The 17,185-nt window shown below is 35.0% G+C and overlaps 1 non-coding gene across 1 annotated transcript; it reads right to left on the reverse strand.

The window, feature by feature from the left end:
• Positions 1-16,278: 16,278 nt before the first annotated feature.
• Positions 16,279-16,385, reverse strand: LOC121231472 (small nucleolar RNA R71). Its single transcript, XR_005929531.1, has one exon. It is a non-coding gene; the product is annotated as a small nucleolar RNA R71 (small nucleolar RNA).
• Positions 16,386-17,185: the final 800 nt, after the last annotated feature.

The raw sequence follows: 17,185 nt of genomic DNA on the forward strand, positions 1-17,185 counted from the left end.
ATTGGCCTAACCAAAAATTCTAGAAAAAAATTTGTAGATGGATATATGAGTCTAGTTTCAGGAAAAATTTACAAAATCAGTTTTTGAGTTTTGGAACTCGAGATATGATTTTTAAAATGAACTATGTAAATAAAGGAATTAAGTCTGTTAACACCTCGTGTTCGACTCTGGCAACGGTCTCGGGTACAGGGCGTTACAAGCTGTCAGTCAAGACGTAGACACACGGTGCTGTTCACACAAGCTGTCAAGTAACCGCAACATATGTCGGTATACTCTGCCACCGGTAGGACGTACAGGATCAACACCTGGATCACATAACATAAAACCCTAGTGACATGTCACTTGTATCCTAATCTATTCCTAAGGTTCGATTGGTATTTCTCGCTTGCTAAAGCATCGTCGAACGTGTCCATAGAGTCGTTTACACAATTCATACAAAATTAAAGAATTTAAAATACAATTATAATAAAGCTTATTTACATACGAACTTACTTTGAATACAAAAACGGTAAAAGGGATCTATTCGTCAATTAATTTATTTTCCCCCCAATCTACACCCGAACTTTGTTTTTCTTGATCTATAATACCACATTTAACCTATTTAATCATCACATTATTCAATATAGTCCAAAAAACACATTATGGAAAAATTACATTTTTGCCCCTAACATTTCACCAATTTACAATTTAGTTCCTAGGCTCGTAGAATGAATTTATTTCAATTTCATCACAACCTAAGCCTAGCCAAATAATACTTGTACTTATAAAAGCCCACATTTTTCATTTATTAACACTTTTCTACACATTTTATAATATTTTACAAATTAGTCCCTATTTGATGTTTTTATCGAGAATCACTTTACAAATGTTGTTTAACTAGCAGCAAACATGCATTTTTTACCATCAAAAATCAAAATACAAACATATTTAATGTGGGTAATATTTTAGACTTTAACTTTCTTTCAAATTAGTCCTTGAAGTAGCTAGTTCAAGCTACAACGATCTCAAAAATATAAAAATCAATAAAAATGGGACAAGAATGGACTTATAATCGAGCTTGAAAGCTTGGCCAAAAACCCTAGCTATGGCTTCTTGAGAATTTCAGCTATGGGGGACTAAATTGAAGAAGATGGACACTTTTATTTAGTTAATTTGTCTTTATTTACCAATTTACTAAAATACCCTTAATCCATAACTTTAAAATTTCACCTAATCATGTCCATTTTTTCCATGCTAAAGTATAATGGTCTAATTACCATTTAAGGACCTTCAATTTAAAATTTCATAGTAACTAGACACCTTTAACTTATAGAACTCAAAGTTTGCACCTATTGCAATTTAGTCCTTCTAGTCAAATTGAGCACTCAATCGATAAAATTTCTTAACGAAATTTTCACACAATTATTCTATCATGCTGTAGACCTTAAATAAATAATAAAATAAATATTTCTACTTCATATTTTTTATCCTAAAACCACTATTCCGATTTGATCCAAAAACGAGATGTTACAACTCTCCCTCTTAGGGATTTTCATCCCTGAAAATCTTACCAGAAAAGAGGTTAGGGTACTATTTTCTCATAGCTTCCTCGGGTTGCCACGTAGCCTCTTCGACCCCATGTTGTTGCCATAAAACTTTCACTAGAGCTATGTTTTTATTTCTCAAATGTTTAACCTCTTGAGCTAACACTTTGATCGGTTCTTCATCATATGTCATATCAGGTCGGATCTCAATTTCTAACGATAAGATGATATGCGATGGATCTGATCGATATCGTCGTAACATCGACACATGAAATACATTCTGGATCCTTTCTATTTCCGACAGCAAAGCTAGTCGATATGCCACTGGCCCAATTCTTTCAATAATCTCATACGACCTAATGAAATCAGACTCAGCTTGCCTTTGCGACCAAATCTAAGAATTTTCTTCCACAGTGACACTTTCAGAAATAATTTATCACCAACCTGATATTTTATATCCTTCCATTTCAAATCCGCGTACGATTTTTGCCAATCTGAAGTTGCTTTTAAACAATTATGAATTACTTTCACTCTCTCTTCAGTTTCTCTAAACAAATCAACCCCGTGAATCTATTTCTCACTAAGCTCGGTCCAGTACAATGGTGTTCGGCATTTGCAACCAAACAACACTTCGTACGGTGCCATCTTTATACTCGATTGAAAACTATTGTTATAAGCAAATTCGACCAACGGTATGTAACAGCCCGGTTTTAGCTAAATCAGAACAGTGGTTTCAGAACCACAAATACGATGTTAGAAAATTATTTTAATATTATTTTTGGTGTTTACAGCATGATATGTGTAAAAATTTTGTGAGCTAATTGTATCGTTTAATAGCTCAATTAGAGAAAAATGACTTAATCGCGTAAAATGCAAAAGTTGCATTCTACTTGTTAAAGGTGTCAATTGGCCTTGGATTTTAAATATGATGGCCTTAAATGGTAATTAAACCATTTTAACTTTGAGTGGACAAAGATGGACATTAATATGATGATTTTAATGTTTTAATACTAAGGTTAATATGGTAATTTGGTTATTTAACTAAAATAAATAAAACAAAAACTATAATCATCTTTATTTCTTCATCTATAGTTGAATATTAAGAGAAAAAGAAAGATTCCATGTCCATCTAGGGTTTGGCACATTCTTGGGTTAATTAAGGTACGTTTTTAGCTTGGTTTTTGATGATTTCTACGTTTTTGTAATCGATGTTTTGTATTCTAGCTAGCCCCTGCCTTAATTTTTGAATTTGTTAATGATTTTGAGAGTTTCCATTGTTTAATACTTGAGTAAATTAATGATTTATGATAGATTATGAAAGTTTGTTAATAGTTAAACATGTTTTGTAAAGTGATTTTTTTGACAAAAATGTCAAATAGGGATTAAATTGTGAAATGTACAAATTGAGGGGTTTAAATGTGAAATAAATGAAAGTTTTGGGCTTTTAGGGACTTATTTGAAAATCGGCTAAGCTTGGGTTTAATGAAAATTTGTGAATTTTATGTATTTGTGAAATAGGGACTAAATTATTAAAAGTGTGAAAGTTTGGGGCTAAAGTGTAAAAATGCCTAAATGTGTATTTTTTGACTAAATTGAAAGAGTTGGTGATTAAATGGATTAATTTTGAATACATATAGATCAAGAAAGAAAGAATTCAGATTTAGATCGGAGGAAAAGCAAGGTAATCGAATAGTCGACCCGATACGTCAATTCCGTATACGAAGTAAGTTTGTATAATTGAACTTGAATGAATTTATATTTATTTAATGGTTGAATTTGAGATAGTATCTATTATATTTGGATAAATGTTGAAATAGTAAAGTAAATGTGTGAATTGAGTAAGGCAAGTTGATGAATAAGACCATAGTCAGGCTATAGTAATCGAATAAAAAGACCATAATCGGGTTATGGCATGTGAATGAAAGGCCACGGTATGGCCTTGGCAATGCTTGTGTAAGACCATAGTTGGACTATGGCATCGGAAAAATCAATGAATTTGCATCGTCGGAGCGGTTTGATAAGAGTATTGATGAGAAATAAAAATGTCTTGGTACAGGTATGTACGAAAACTATACAAGTATCGAGTTAGATGAAGAGGAGGATTCATGAATCATGATAGGGATAAATTCTATGATATCTCATGAATGGAAGTTCTAGATGTTTATGATATTATCCATTTTGATTTGCTAATGAATGTTATGATTATTTCATGTTCACATGCGGACTTACTAAGCTTTATAGCTTACTCTGTTTAATTTTCAATGTTCTACAGATTTAAGCTAGCTCGAATCTGGGAATCGTCAGAGACTTCATCGCTCTATCGATCATCTATTTTGGTCCTTTTGAAGTTATGTATATATGGTATATGGCATGTATAGGCTTAAGTCATTTTGGTATGTTTGATGTATATGTATTTTGGCCATTTGAGTTAGCATAAAATGATGAATTTGATGATGTTTATGAATGTGCAAATAGGTATACTTTTAATGTTTGGTAATAGACCCATAATGAATGAATGGGATTGAAGTGGTTATGAATGTCTGGATTAGTTTTGTCTAATGAATTATACATGTAACTTATGCTTATAATAGCAAGTTAAATTGCTTGGTGGTATTTGAATAGGTAAATGATATGAAATTGTGTATTGAAATGGTTGATATAGATTTGGTATGTTTGTGTATTAGTTGATGAACTTTGGTTGCATATTTGTGACTTAAAATGATACTATATGAGCTTGTGTAGGTATGTGCAAAATGGGTGGTAAATTGGGTTTGAAAATGGCCTATTTTTGTCCACACAGGCAGTTTCAGCCGTATGCGATACACGGTCATGCTGCATGGTTGTGCGTCCCCTGGTGCTGATATTTAATTGAAGTCAGTATGATCCACTTGGTCTCACACATGTACGTGTGGCTGGCCGTGTGGTATAAGTTAGTATACCCCCTAAATGGCACACGGCCTAGCACATGGGCATGTGTGGCCATTTCGTAGGGCACACGGGCGGGACACACGGCGTTTGGTTGGCCGCGTGACCCAAGTCAGTATACTCTCTAAACACGGCCTAGCACATGTGCGTGTCCTCAGTCGTGTGATACAAGTCAGTATGTTTGCCTGGTTTCCACATGGCCTAAGACACGGGCATGTCTACTAGTCATTTCATTAATGGAGTTGCAATCATAGAAAAGCCTTTTACAAACCGTCTATAATAACCGACAAGTCCCAGAAAACTGCAGACTTCTAAGACATTCCTCGGAGGCTTCCAATCCAAAATAGCTAAAATTTTGCTCAAATCAACTCAGATACGTGAGGCTAATACAATATGACCCAGAAAATTGACTTCTCGTAACCAAAATTCACATTTATTGAACTTCACATACAATTGCTTATCTTCCAAAGTCTGTAACACTATTCTCAGATGTTTGGCATGCTCAGATTCATCATGTGAATAAATCAATATGTTATCAATGAATACGAAAACAAATTGATATAAATACGGTCTGAAAATTCTGTTCATCAAATCCATAAAGGCAGAAAGTGCATTCGTTAATCCAAAAGGCATAACTAAGAATTCATAATGGTCGTACCTCGTTCTGAATGTTATTTTCGGAACGTCTGAATCCTTTACTCGCAACTGATAATAGCCTGATCTCAGATCTATCTTTGAAAACATGATAGCTCCTTTCAATTGATCAAAGAAAATCATCAATTCGGGGCAAAAGGTATTATTCTTGATAGTCACTTTGTTCAATTGACGATAATCTATGCACGTTCTCATCGTATCGTCTTTCTTTTTCACAAATAGAACAGGAGCACCCCAAGGTGAGAAACTCGGTCTTGAAAATCCTTTATTGATCAACTCTTGCAACTGAGACTTTAATTCTTCTAATTCAATTGGAGCCATTCTATACAAAGCTATCGAAATTGAAGTAATTCCCGGTACTAACTCAATGCCAAATTCAACTTCTCGTATTGGAGGTAATCCCGAAAGTTCTTCAGGAAACACATCAGGAAATTCACAGACAATAGGCATTGATTCAACTCTCTTTTCTGACACTTTCAAATCAATCACATAGGCAAAGTAAGCTTCACAACCTTTTCTCACAATACTTAAAGCTTTCATCGAAGATATCACAGTAGGCAATCCATTCATATCACTATATTCAATTCGAACTATTTCATCATTCTTGCATCTCAAATCAATAGTTTTCTATTTTCAGTTCACAATAGCATCATGCAAAGTTAGCCAATCCATACCCAGAATTATATCAAACTTGTGAAAGGGTAATAACATCAAATCAATCAGAAAACAAATGTCTTGAAACATTAACGGATAGTTCTTGCACACTTTGTCAACTAAGACACTTTTACCTAGGGGGTTCGATACTTTAATCACGAATTCAGTAGATTCTACAGGAAAAGTCTTACTAGATACTAAATTCATGCATATATAATGCGTTGATCTAGGATCTATCAAAGAAATCATAGAAGTATCGTAAAGAGTAAATGTACCCGTAATCACATCTGAAGACGAAGCTTCCTTACGAGCTTGAATGGCATAGGCTCTGACAGGTGCGCAAGCCTCAGATCGAACAACACTGTCTTTAGTCCATCTTTGACTACCACTCACATTTCTCGTATTTTCGGGAGGTCTACCACGAGTTGAGGTGTTACTCGGTCTCGAATTTTGTACAATTTCTTGCTTGACAGATTCGGGGCAATCACAGATGAAATTGCCTAATGATCCACATTTGAAACAAGCCGATCATACAATCTACAATTGTTAGGATGCCTTTTACCACAATATTTTCACTTAGGGAGATCAGATCTGGCATTTCCAACACTAGCAATGGAAGTAGCTGGAGCTCTGAAGCTCAAATGTGATCTAGCACAATCTCTACTCAAATGTCCCATATTAGCTTTTGAACGGCTAAAATCATCTCGAAACTTCTTTGATACAGATTGAAATGACTTGCTCGATGATCTCTTTCACATTTCTATAGCTTCTGAATCAACTTTTCTTTTCTCTTTTTTGAGTTCTTCGGCTTTACATGCTCGTTCAACAAGCACAACGAATATTTTGCTCTCAAGAATCCCGACTAACTAACGGATATCCTCGTTTAAGCTACCCTCGGATCTCTTGCACATTACAGGTTCAGTCGAAACACATTCTCTAGCATATTGACTCAGTCTTACAAATTCTCGTTCGTATTCTGTAACAGATATGTGACCTTGCTCCAATTCAAGAAACTCTTTACGTTTCTGATCTATGAATCTCTGACTGATGTATTTCTTCCAGAATTCAGCTTGGAGGAAATCCCAGGTGACTCACTCACTACCATGGATATCAAAGTCTTTCACCAGTGATACGTTGTATCTCTCAGAAGTGAAACGGCACATTTTATGTACTCATCCGGATTCAAAGACAATTTATCAAATACTCGTATTGCATTTTCTAACCAGAACTCGGCTCTCTCAGCATCATCATTTGTTGTAGCACGGAATTCTTAAGCTCCATATTTTTTAATATTATCAACCGGAGGCTTAATCAACTGATTCAGATTAGCTTGTGTCATAACAGAAACTTTTGGAGGATTGACCAGGGTTAGGGGTTGTTAAACAGCCAGATTATTTCTAATGTACTTATTGAACCAATCATTCATCATTTGATAGAAGGCTTGTCTAGCCTCTCCATCATGGCTACTCCTAGCCGGTCTAAAATCGGATGGCGCTGTCCTTTGCGCGGGAGTAGATGTATTACTTTCGACATCGTCAACTACGGGTCGTTCTGGATCCATTTGCTATATAAAAACACATTTTCATTGTCAAGATTCATCACTATCGCAGCTCATAAATATGACATGTATAGCTAGACTCACATACGCTACATTAGTCTTAGAATTGACTAAACCGTAGCTCTGATACCAACCAAATATAACACCCCTAACCTGTATCCATTTCCAGACTAGGGTTAAATCGGAACATTTTACGAACAATTCATAAACTTCATTCAAAGTCGTAGTCATACATCACAATAGAGTCCCTTATATAGGTCATCGAGACCAAAAACATGCATTAAGAAGGGGTCGGGACTAAACCGAACTCATACAAATTTTTTCAATAATTTAAACATTTTTCAAAGTTGTGTAGGTCACACGCCCATGTGAACAGGCCATGTGCTTCACACAGCTTTAAACACGCCCGTGTGTCTAAGCTGTGTCAAAACAGGGCATACATATTGACTTGTCCACACGTCCACAAGACACGCTCGTGTGTCAGGCCGTGTGAAAATTAGGGAGGCTACTGACTTGGGTCACACGGCCTAGCATACGCCTGTGTGTGCGACTGTATGGTCTATCCATGCTCATTTCAAAATGGCCCTTGAGCAACATAGCTGATACACATGCCAGTGTCTCTGCCTGTGTGGGCAAAAATATGCCATTTACAAGGCCAATTTTCCACCCATTAAAGGTCTCCCTACAAGCATCAAATTCATAACATTTTATACCAAATTCTCAACCATTTTACAACCAAATCATACATCATTCATACCATTACATTATAAAAAAATTTCATTCTCAATTCATCATCTAAATCATACCAAAACTAAACCAAAATCATACCAAAGCATATGTTTCAATACTTCAATTTACATCACTCAATCTCATGACCAAAACTTACCACTTTCTCAAATAAACAAATACCAATACTTACCAAAATGATCAATTTCTATAACCATTCAAAACACATCATATTGATTATATTGCATCACATATTTCATACCAAGAGCTTATTCATATACACAACCATAATCAAGCCAAATCACATGGCTAGATATATACATCACAAAACATAATCAAAGTACTTCTAGCCTATACATGCCATACTCCAATATTTGCACTTTCAAAGTGTACCAAAATAGAGTTCGATAGTGTGGTGACGATCCTCAATGATTCCCGAGCTCCCGATAGCTACGATATTTATAAAACAATGCAAACACACACAAAGTAAGCTTTCAAAAGCTTAGTAAGCCATATACAAATAAACTTATCATCTAAATCATATAAGCATCATCAATTTGCATATAATCCATAACTAAATACTATCATCAACCATATGATTCATATATATATGTACACATATTTCCAGTTCATTTGCACATATTGCATATTTTCTCATACATTTGTCACATATCATCACTTGCTCACTAAGGTACATATACTTACCTTTCAACATCAAATATGATATACATTTCAAACATACCTGAATCGGATACACATATCATATATTCATTCGTTTCTCAGAATGCCCGTTGAATCGTTCGGAATCATGAGGATACTCGGATAGCTCAGAAAGCTCATACAATGCCAATGTCCCAGACATGGTCTTACATGTAATCAAATATCGATGCCACTGTCCCAGACAGGGTCTTACACGAAATCAAATATGATGCCAACGTCCCAAAAGTGGTCTTACATGTAAATCATAAGTAGCTGCCAATGTCCCAAACGTGGTCTTATCACTTATCGGATCTTATGTATCCTAACTAATCCTAAGGTCCGTACGGGGCTTTTCGGACGTCGAAATTTTGTCGAACTTTCTCGGATATCTCATGTTCAAGGCATAAAGCCATTCATCATTGTTCAATAACATATAAGCATAAATAAACCATTTCAAGTATATTTATTTGTATATAAACTTACCTCCTATGGGTATGAACAAAAACAAACGGCTATTCAATGACTTCCGACTTTCCCCGATCTAATTTCGTTTTCTTTGGTTCTTGATCTATATAAATTCAAATTTAATTATTTTATTCACAAAATAATTCAAATCAATCCAAAAACATATATTTAGGGTATTTTATAAATTAGCCCTCATATTTTTACATTTTGACAATTTAGTCCCTAATCGCAAAAATTACAAAATACACATAATTTCTTTGCACAGATGCCTGCCGAATTCTCATAGTATTCATACAAGTCCCCATATTTCTTTTATTTCATTTTAGTCCCTCAATTTACAATTTTTCACAATTTAGCCCATTTTACTCAAATTCATCAAAAATCCAAAGAGAAAATACACTAACCCAACACATATCTTTCATTTTCTATCATCTAACTTCATAAAACTCACAATTACATCAATGACATATTTCAAAATCATCATCAAAATCAAAAATTTAAGCATGGGCTTGATAGAACACTAAGCAACGATCACAAAAATGTAAAAATTATCGAAAACGGAACAAAACTCATACCTTAATCAAAATCACAAGTGTTGAACCTTAGCTATTCTTTTTCCTCTTCTTTTCTTATGATTTTTGGCAACTATGAGCATGAAATGAACTAATTTCATGTTTTGTTTAATTAATATTAACATAACATACATTTTACCATAATAGCCTTATTATACACATTTAAATTCCACTAACCTTTGGCATATATGTCCATTCAAACTTTCAATGGTCAAATAACCACATAAGGACCTCACAATTAATAAGCGATATCAAATAGACACTTCTAACATATAACAACCAACTTTTCCATTTTACGCGATTAGGTCCTTTTATCAAATTGAACACACCAACGATTAAATTTTCATACGAAACTTTCATACATGTCAATTCACATATTATAAGCATAGAAAATAATACTAAAATATTTTTCTGACTCAGATTTGTGGTCCTAAAACCACTATTCCGACTAGGGTCTAAACCAGACTGTTACAATTCTCCTCCCTTAGGGATTTTCGTCCCCAAAAATCTTACCGTTGAACAGATTCAGATATTGTTGTCTCATAATATCTTCAGGCTCCCACGTAGCCTCTTCAATACCGTGTCAATGCCACATCACTTCTACTACCAGAATTTTCTTGTTTCGCAATTTTTTAACCTCACGAGCTAGGATATGGATCGGTTCTTCATCGTAGGTCATATCAGCTGAATCTCAATCTCAGATGGAGGAATCACATGAGAAGGATCAGATCTATATCATCAAAGCATCGATACGTGAAATACATTTTGAATCTTTTCTAGCTCAGGTGGCAATAACAATCTATAAGCAACCAGCCCGATACGCTCAATAATCTCATACGGCCCGATGAACCTCAGGCTCAATTTGCCTCTTCTACCGAACCGAAGTACTTTCTTCCATGAGGATACTTTCAAAAACACTTTTTCACTGATCTCAAATTCAATAACTTTTCATTTCAAATCTACGTAAGATTTTTGACGATCAGAAGCTGCTTTCAAACTATTTCGGATCACTTTTACTTTCTGTTCAGTCTCTTTTATCAAGTCAACCCCGTGAATCTTATTCTCGCTGAGCTCAGTCCAATACAAAGGTTTACGACATTTGCAACCATATAAGGCTTCGTATGGTGCCATTTTAATACTCGATAGAAAACTATTATTGTAAGCGAATTCAATCAAAGAAAAATACTGTTTCCATGAACCTTCGAACTCAAGAATGCAACATCTCAACATATCCTCAAGTATCTGAATAATTCACTCGGATTGACCATCCATTTGTGAGTGAAAAGCAGTACTGAAGTGCAATTTTGTACCCAAAGCATCTTGCAATTTCTTCCAAAATCGCGATGTGAATCTCATATCTCTATCTGACACAATAGATAATGGCACACTATGCAATCTCACAATATCAGAAATGTAAAACTCAACTAATTTATTAAGTGAGTAATCTGATCGTACCAGAATAAAATGAGTTGATTTTGTCAATCGATCAACTACAACCCAGATAGCATCTTTCTTTTGCAGAGATAGGGGCAAACCTGATACAAAATCCATCATCACTCTATCCCATTTCCACTTCGGAATCATAATTGGCTGTAACAAATCAAATGGCACTTGATGTTCAACTTTAACTTGCTGACAGATTAAACATTTAGAAAGAAAGTCAGAGATATCTCTTTTTATTCCGGCAACCAGTAATGCTGTTTTAAATCGTTATACATTTTTGTACTACTTGGACGCACAGATAAACGACTATTGTGAGATTTGTTCAAAATTATCTGAATCAATTTTGGATTTCTCAGAACACAAATTCGATCTCAGAATCTCAAATAATCATTATTATCAACTCGAAATTCAGAATCAAAATTCAAATCACACTGAGCTCGTTTTGCTATTATCTCATTATTAGCCTTTTGAGCTTTGATAATCTGTTAAATGAATAACGGTCTTGCTTTTATTCGGTTAAAACCAAACCATTATCGGGCATAACCAAATGAGCAATCATCACACGCAGAGCAAACAGTGATTTTTGACTCAAAGCATCAGCAACAACATTTGCTTTTCTCGGATGATAATCAATCACAAACTCGTAGTCTTTTAACAGTTCTAACCATCTTCACTATCGCATATTCAAATATTTCCAAGTCATCAGATATTTCAAACCCCTATGATCAAAATATACGTGACATTTCTCACCAAACAGATATTGGCACCAAATTTTCAAAGCAAACACAATCGCAGCTAATTCAAGATCGTGCATCAAATAGTTCTGTTCATGCGACTTTAACTGTCTCCAAGCATAAGCAATGACTTTCCCTTCCTACATCAAAACACATCCCAAACCATTCAACGAAGCATCACTATAGATCACAAATTCTTTACCTGATTCAGGTTGTACTAACACTCGAGCTTCAGTCAATAGGGCTTTCAATTGATCAAAGCTTTTTTGACACTTTTCGGACCATTCAAACTTCACATCTTTCTGAAGCAGTTTTGTTAACGGAGTTGCAATCATAGAAAAGCCTTTTACAAACTATCTATAATAACCAGAAAGTCCCAAAAAACTGCAGACTTCAAAGACATTCCTCAGAGGCTTCCAATCCAAAATAGTTGAAATTTTTCTCGGATCAACTCGGATACCTGATGTTAATACAATATGACCAAGAAAACTAACTTCTCATAACCAGAATTCACATTTACTGAACTTCACATACAATTGCTTATCTCTCAAAGTCTGTAGCACTACACTCAGATGTTCAGCATGCTCGGATTCATCACGCGAATAAATCAATATGTCATCAATGAATACGACAACAAATTGATCTAAATACGGCTCGAAGATTTTGTTCATCAAATCCATAAAGACAACAGGTGCATTCGTTAATCCAAAAGGCATAACTAAGAATTCATAGTGGCCGTACCTCGTTCTAAATGTTGTTTTCGGAACGTCTGAATCTTTTACTCGCAACTTATAATAGCCTGATCTCAGATATATCTTTGAAAGCATAGTAGCTCCTTTCAATTGATCAAACAAATCATTAATTCGAGGCCAAGGGTATTTATTCTTGATAGTCACTTTATTCAGTTGACGATAATCTATGCACATTCTTATCATACTGTTTATTTTTTCACAAACAGAACAGGAGCACGCCAAGCTGAGAAACTCGGTCCTGTAAATCCTCTATTGGTCAACTCTTGCAACTGAGACTTTAATTCTTTTAATTCAGTTGGAGGCCTTCTATATGAAGCTATCAAAATTCGAGTAATTTCTGGTACTAACTCAATGCCAAATTCAACTTCTAGTATCGGAGGTAATCCCGGAAGTTCTTTAGGAAACACATCAGGGAATTCACAGGCAACAGGCACCGATTCAACTCTCTTTTTTGCCACTTTCGAATCATTAACATAGGCAAAGTAAGCTTCACAACCTTTTCTCACAATACTCAAAGCTTTCATCGAAGATATCACAGCAGGCAATCCATTTAAATCACTAGATTCAATTCGAACTATTTCATCATTCTTGCATCTCAAATCAATAGTTTTCCATTTTCAGTTCACAATAGCATCATGCAAAGTTAGCCAATCCATACCCAAAATTATATCAAACTCGTCAAAGGGCAATAACATCAAATCATCCAGAACACAAATGTCTCGAAACATTAACGGACAGTTCTTGCACATTTTGTCAACTAAGACACTATTACCTAGGGGGCTCGATACTTTAATCACGAATTCAGTAGACTGTATAGGCAAAGTCTTACTAGATACTAAATTCATGCATATATACGAATGCGTTGATCCAGGATCTATCAAAGCAATCATAGAAGTATCGTAAGGAGTAAATGTAATCATAATCACATCTTGAGATGAAGCTTCCCCAAGAGTTCGAATGGCATATGCTCTGGCAGGTGTGTGAGCCTCAGATCGAACAGTGGTGTCTTTAGTCCCTCTTTTACTACCACTCACATTTCTCGTATTTCTGGAAGGCCTACCACGAGTTGAGGTGTTACTCAGTCTCAGATTTTGTACACTTTTTCATGCCCTTTTTAACTTAATTTCATGCGAATTCGGTTAAATTCTTGTTGAAAAATAATTAATTTTTATAAAATAATTAAAGTGCACTTAAAATATGGACATGTTGAATTTTAGTTAATTTTATAATTATTTTTTTTATGAATTTTGGTTATTTTCGACAGATTTGCACAAAGGGCAAAAAATAGCTCGGCAGACACTGCTAGAAGCACAAAATCGAGAAGCAATTTGAAGTATTGAGGCAAACTAAATTTTAGCCTAAGACTGTCCAAAATTATATGTATTTATTCATAATATAATTAATTTTAATTTATATCCAATTAATTTGGGTTAATAAATTATTATTAATTAATTATGAAAAAATGGTCCACTTGAACCGAACCGAGTGAATCGAACTGGCCAAGATGAGGACAGCCTAAAATTGTCCAAGTGCTGACCGAATTCAGCTCATTATCTTATTATTTAAGCTACAAATAAGCCCTTGAAGACATGTTCAAATTGCAACTCAACCCCTCCACAATTGGTGGCTTTGAAGATTTGCCCCAAGCCATATTTAGCAAAGTTGAAGCCATCAACTTTCCCACATAGATGGCCGGCCAAGGGGTGGCTCTTTGGCTGATATTTTTAGCAAATTTTAGCTGTCACATTCAGCTATAGAAACCCCTCTTCTCTGATCATTCAAAGCATCCCTCATTCATTCACATCTCTTCTCTCCTCTCTCACTTTCTCCTCTCATTTTCCCATTTCAAGTCCCTTGCTCTTGTACCGATTTCTCCCCTTGAGAAAGGGTTCTTCTTCAGCCATTTTGGAGCAGCAATTGAGTGTTCATAGAAGCCTTGATCGGTGAGGACAACAAAGAAGGAAGAATGGAGCAACCTTGTCAAACCACCGAAAAACACCGGATTTGATTCTTGTTCCCTTTCTCTTTAATTTTTGTTGTTGTTATGATGAACATATCTATAAATATTTATGTTTTTGAAATGGTTAATTTAATCAGCTTAGCTTGAATTTAATTTGTGTTGGTTTGATTGCATTTCATCTGCTTAAATTATTAAAATTGTGTTTATGCTGTTGTAGGCCTCGGTAAAATGCTTGATTAAGTAAAATCATGCCTAAGTTATTCTTGCTTTACAATTGTGAGGTAGCTAATGAATTAATTATTTAAACGGATTGAAATTGTAATTAATGGAAACAATACTTAATTAGTGCATGTTTATTCTTCTAAGGTAGCTGAAGGTTAAATTAGTAATGTATCTGGCGATACACTTGCCTTGCATAACTTGCAAGATTATTGTGATTAAATTGTTTCAAGGTAAGAATACCTTGTTATCTCACATAGTCTTTTATGTGCTTATTAAATTTAATTAATCGTTTGAATTGACATAGGGTTATGCAAGAGGTTAGTTCATTTTAATGAGTATGTATGTGCCATAACATGTTTGCTTATTAAAATTTGTTTAATCGTTTGAATTAACATAGGGATATGTTAAGAGATGAATGGATTTGTGTAGGTGAATATGTTCATAAGTTAGCAAATTACCGAGTTTTCGTGAATTTATTCGTAACAACATAAACATGGGTTTGATAATTTTATGTTAAAGAAATGAAATTAAATCAACAAAATTATGTCATCTTGATTAAATCATATTTTGAAATCGTGCATTAGAACTTTTATTTTTATTTAGTTTAAAATCTTAGTTTTTAATCACCTTCTTCAAACAAAATATTTTTCTTCACCAAAGTGTTTTAAATAGTATTCATAAATAATTCTTTTCGTAGTCCCTGTAGGTATGATAACTCGACATTTACTTACTTTATTACTTGTTGCGATTGTGTACACTTGTACATTTCCGTCGTTCCAAGTTTTTGGCACCGTTGTCAGGGACTATTTTAAAAAGTCATTTTTCTATAATTATTTCACGTGTTTATGAATATTGACAAGATTATTGACCTACTCCCTGTAGACTCTGAGATAGAACAAACTTTTCGAGAGCGAAGAAGACAAGAAAATCAGAGAAGGACCAAAGAGATGAACTTTGAAAATCCAAATCAAGGAAATGGAGCAAACCCTGCTCAAAATCCTATCCTTATTGCTGATGATAGGGATAAAGCTTTAAGATAGTATGTTGTGCCAGTATTTAATGATCTTAATCTGGGTATTAGGAGACCCGAAATTGAGGCACAACAGTTTGAGCTGAAGCTAGTCATGTTCCAGATGCTTCAGACAATGGGCCAATTCAGTGAAATGCCTACCGAAGATCCTCACCTACACTTAAGAGTGTTTATGGAGGTGAGCTATTCTTTCAAGATAGCCAGAGTACTCGAAGATGCATTATGATTGAAGTTGTTCCCATATTCACTAAGGGACTGAGCTCAAGCCTAGTTGAACTTATTGCCACATAATTCAATTTCCACATGGCAAGAGTTAGCAGAAAGATTCCTTATGAAGTATTTCCTACCTAGCAAGAATGCTAAGTTGAGGAATGAGATCATTTCATTCCAACAAATGAATGATGAGTCCTTGTATAAGGCATGGGAAAAGTTCAAAGAGTTATTACAGGAGTGCCCTCATCATGGAATCCCACATTGCATCCAACTTGAAACATTTTATAATGGTCTCAATGCTTACACGAGGATGGTAGTGGACGCTTCTGCTAAATGGTGCTCTCCTTTCTAACTCTTATAATGAGGCTTATGAAATCATTGAGAGGATTGCCAGCGACAATTACCAATGGCCAACCAATCGAGCAATATCAGGAAGACGAGTTGTCGGAATACATGAATTAAATGCTCTTACTTCACTCGCATCTCAGGTATCATCAATATTCTCAATGTTAAAAACTCTTACTACTAATGGGTTTAACAGTTTTGCAGCACAGCCAGCAACCCAATTTGAAAATATAGCCTGTGTCTATTGTGAGGAAGGAAATTTGTTCGAAGGATGTCCACCAAACCCAGAATCCATGTACTACATAGGTAACCAGAACCAAAATCGAGGAAGGCAAGGACTGAAATCCAATTTCTATAACCCATCGTGGTGAAACCACCCAAACTTTTCCTGGAGTAACCAAGGGGTTGGAACCAGAAACACTTACGCCCAAACCAGATTGACCCAGCCACCTACTTTTCCCCAACAAGTTTAGAAACCAACCCAAGCTGAACCATCCAATGGCTTAGAAATTTTTTTGAAGGCATACATGGCCAAGAATGATGCCTTAATCCAAACCCAAGTAGCTACATTGAAAAACTTGGAAAACCAAATCGGCTAGCTTGCAAATAAACTCAGAAACCGACCATAAGGTGCTTTACCTAGTGCTTGGAAACACAAAAATTTTCACACTTTTTCATACCCATTTTAACTTAATTCATGCGAATTTGGT

The sequence above is a fragment of the Gossypium hirsutum genome, chromosome A06 (genome assembly GCF_007990345.1).
Source record: "Gossypium hirsutum isolate 1008001.06 chromosome A06, Gossypium_hirsutum_v2.1, whole genome shotgun sequence".
NCBI lineage: Eukaryota > Viridiplantae > Streptophyta > Magnoliopsida > Malvales > Malvaceae > Gossypium > Gossypium hirsutum.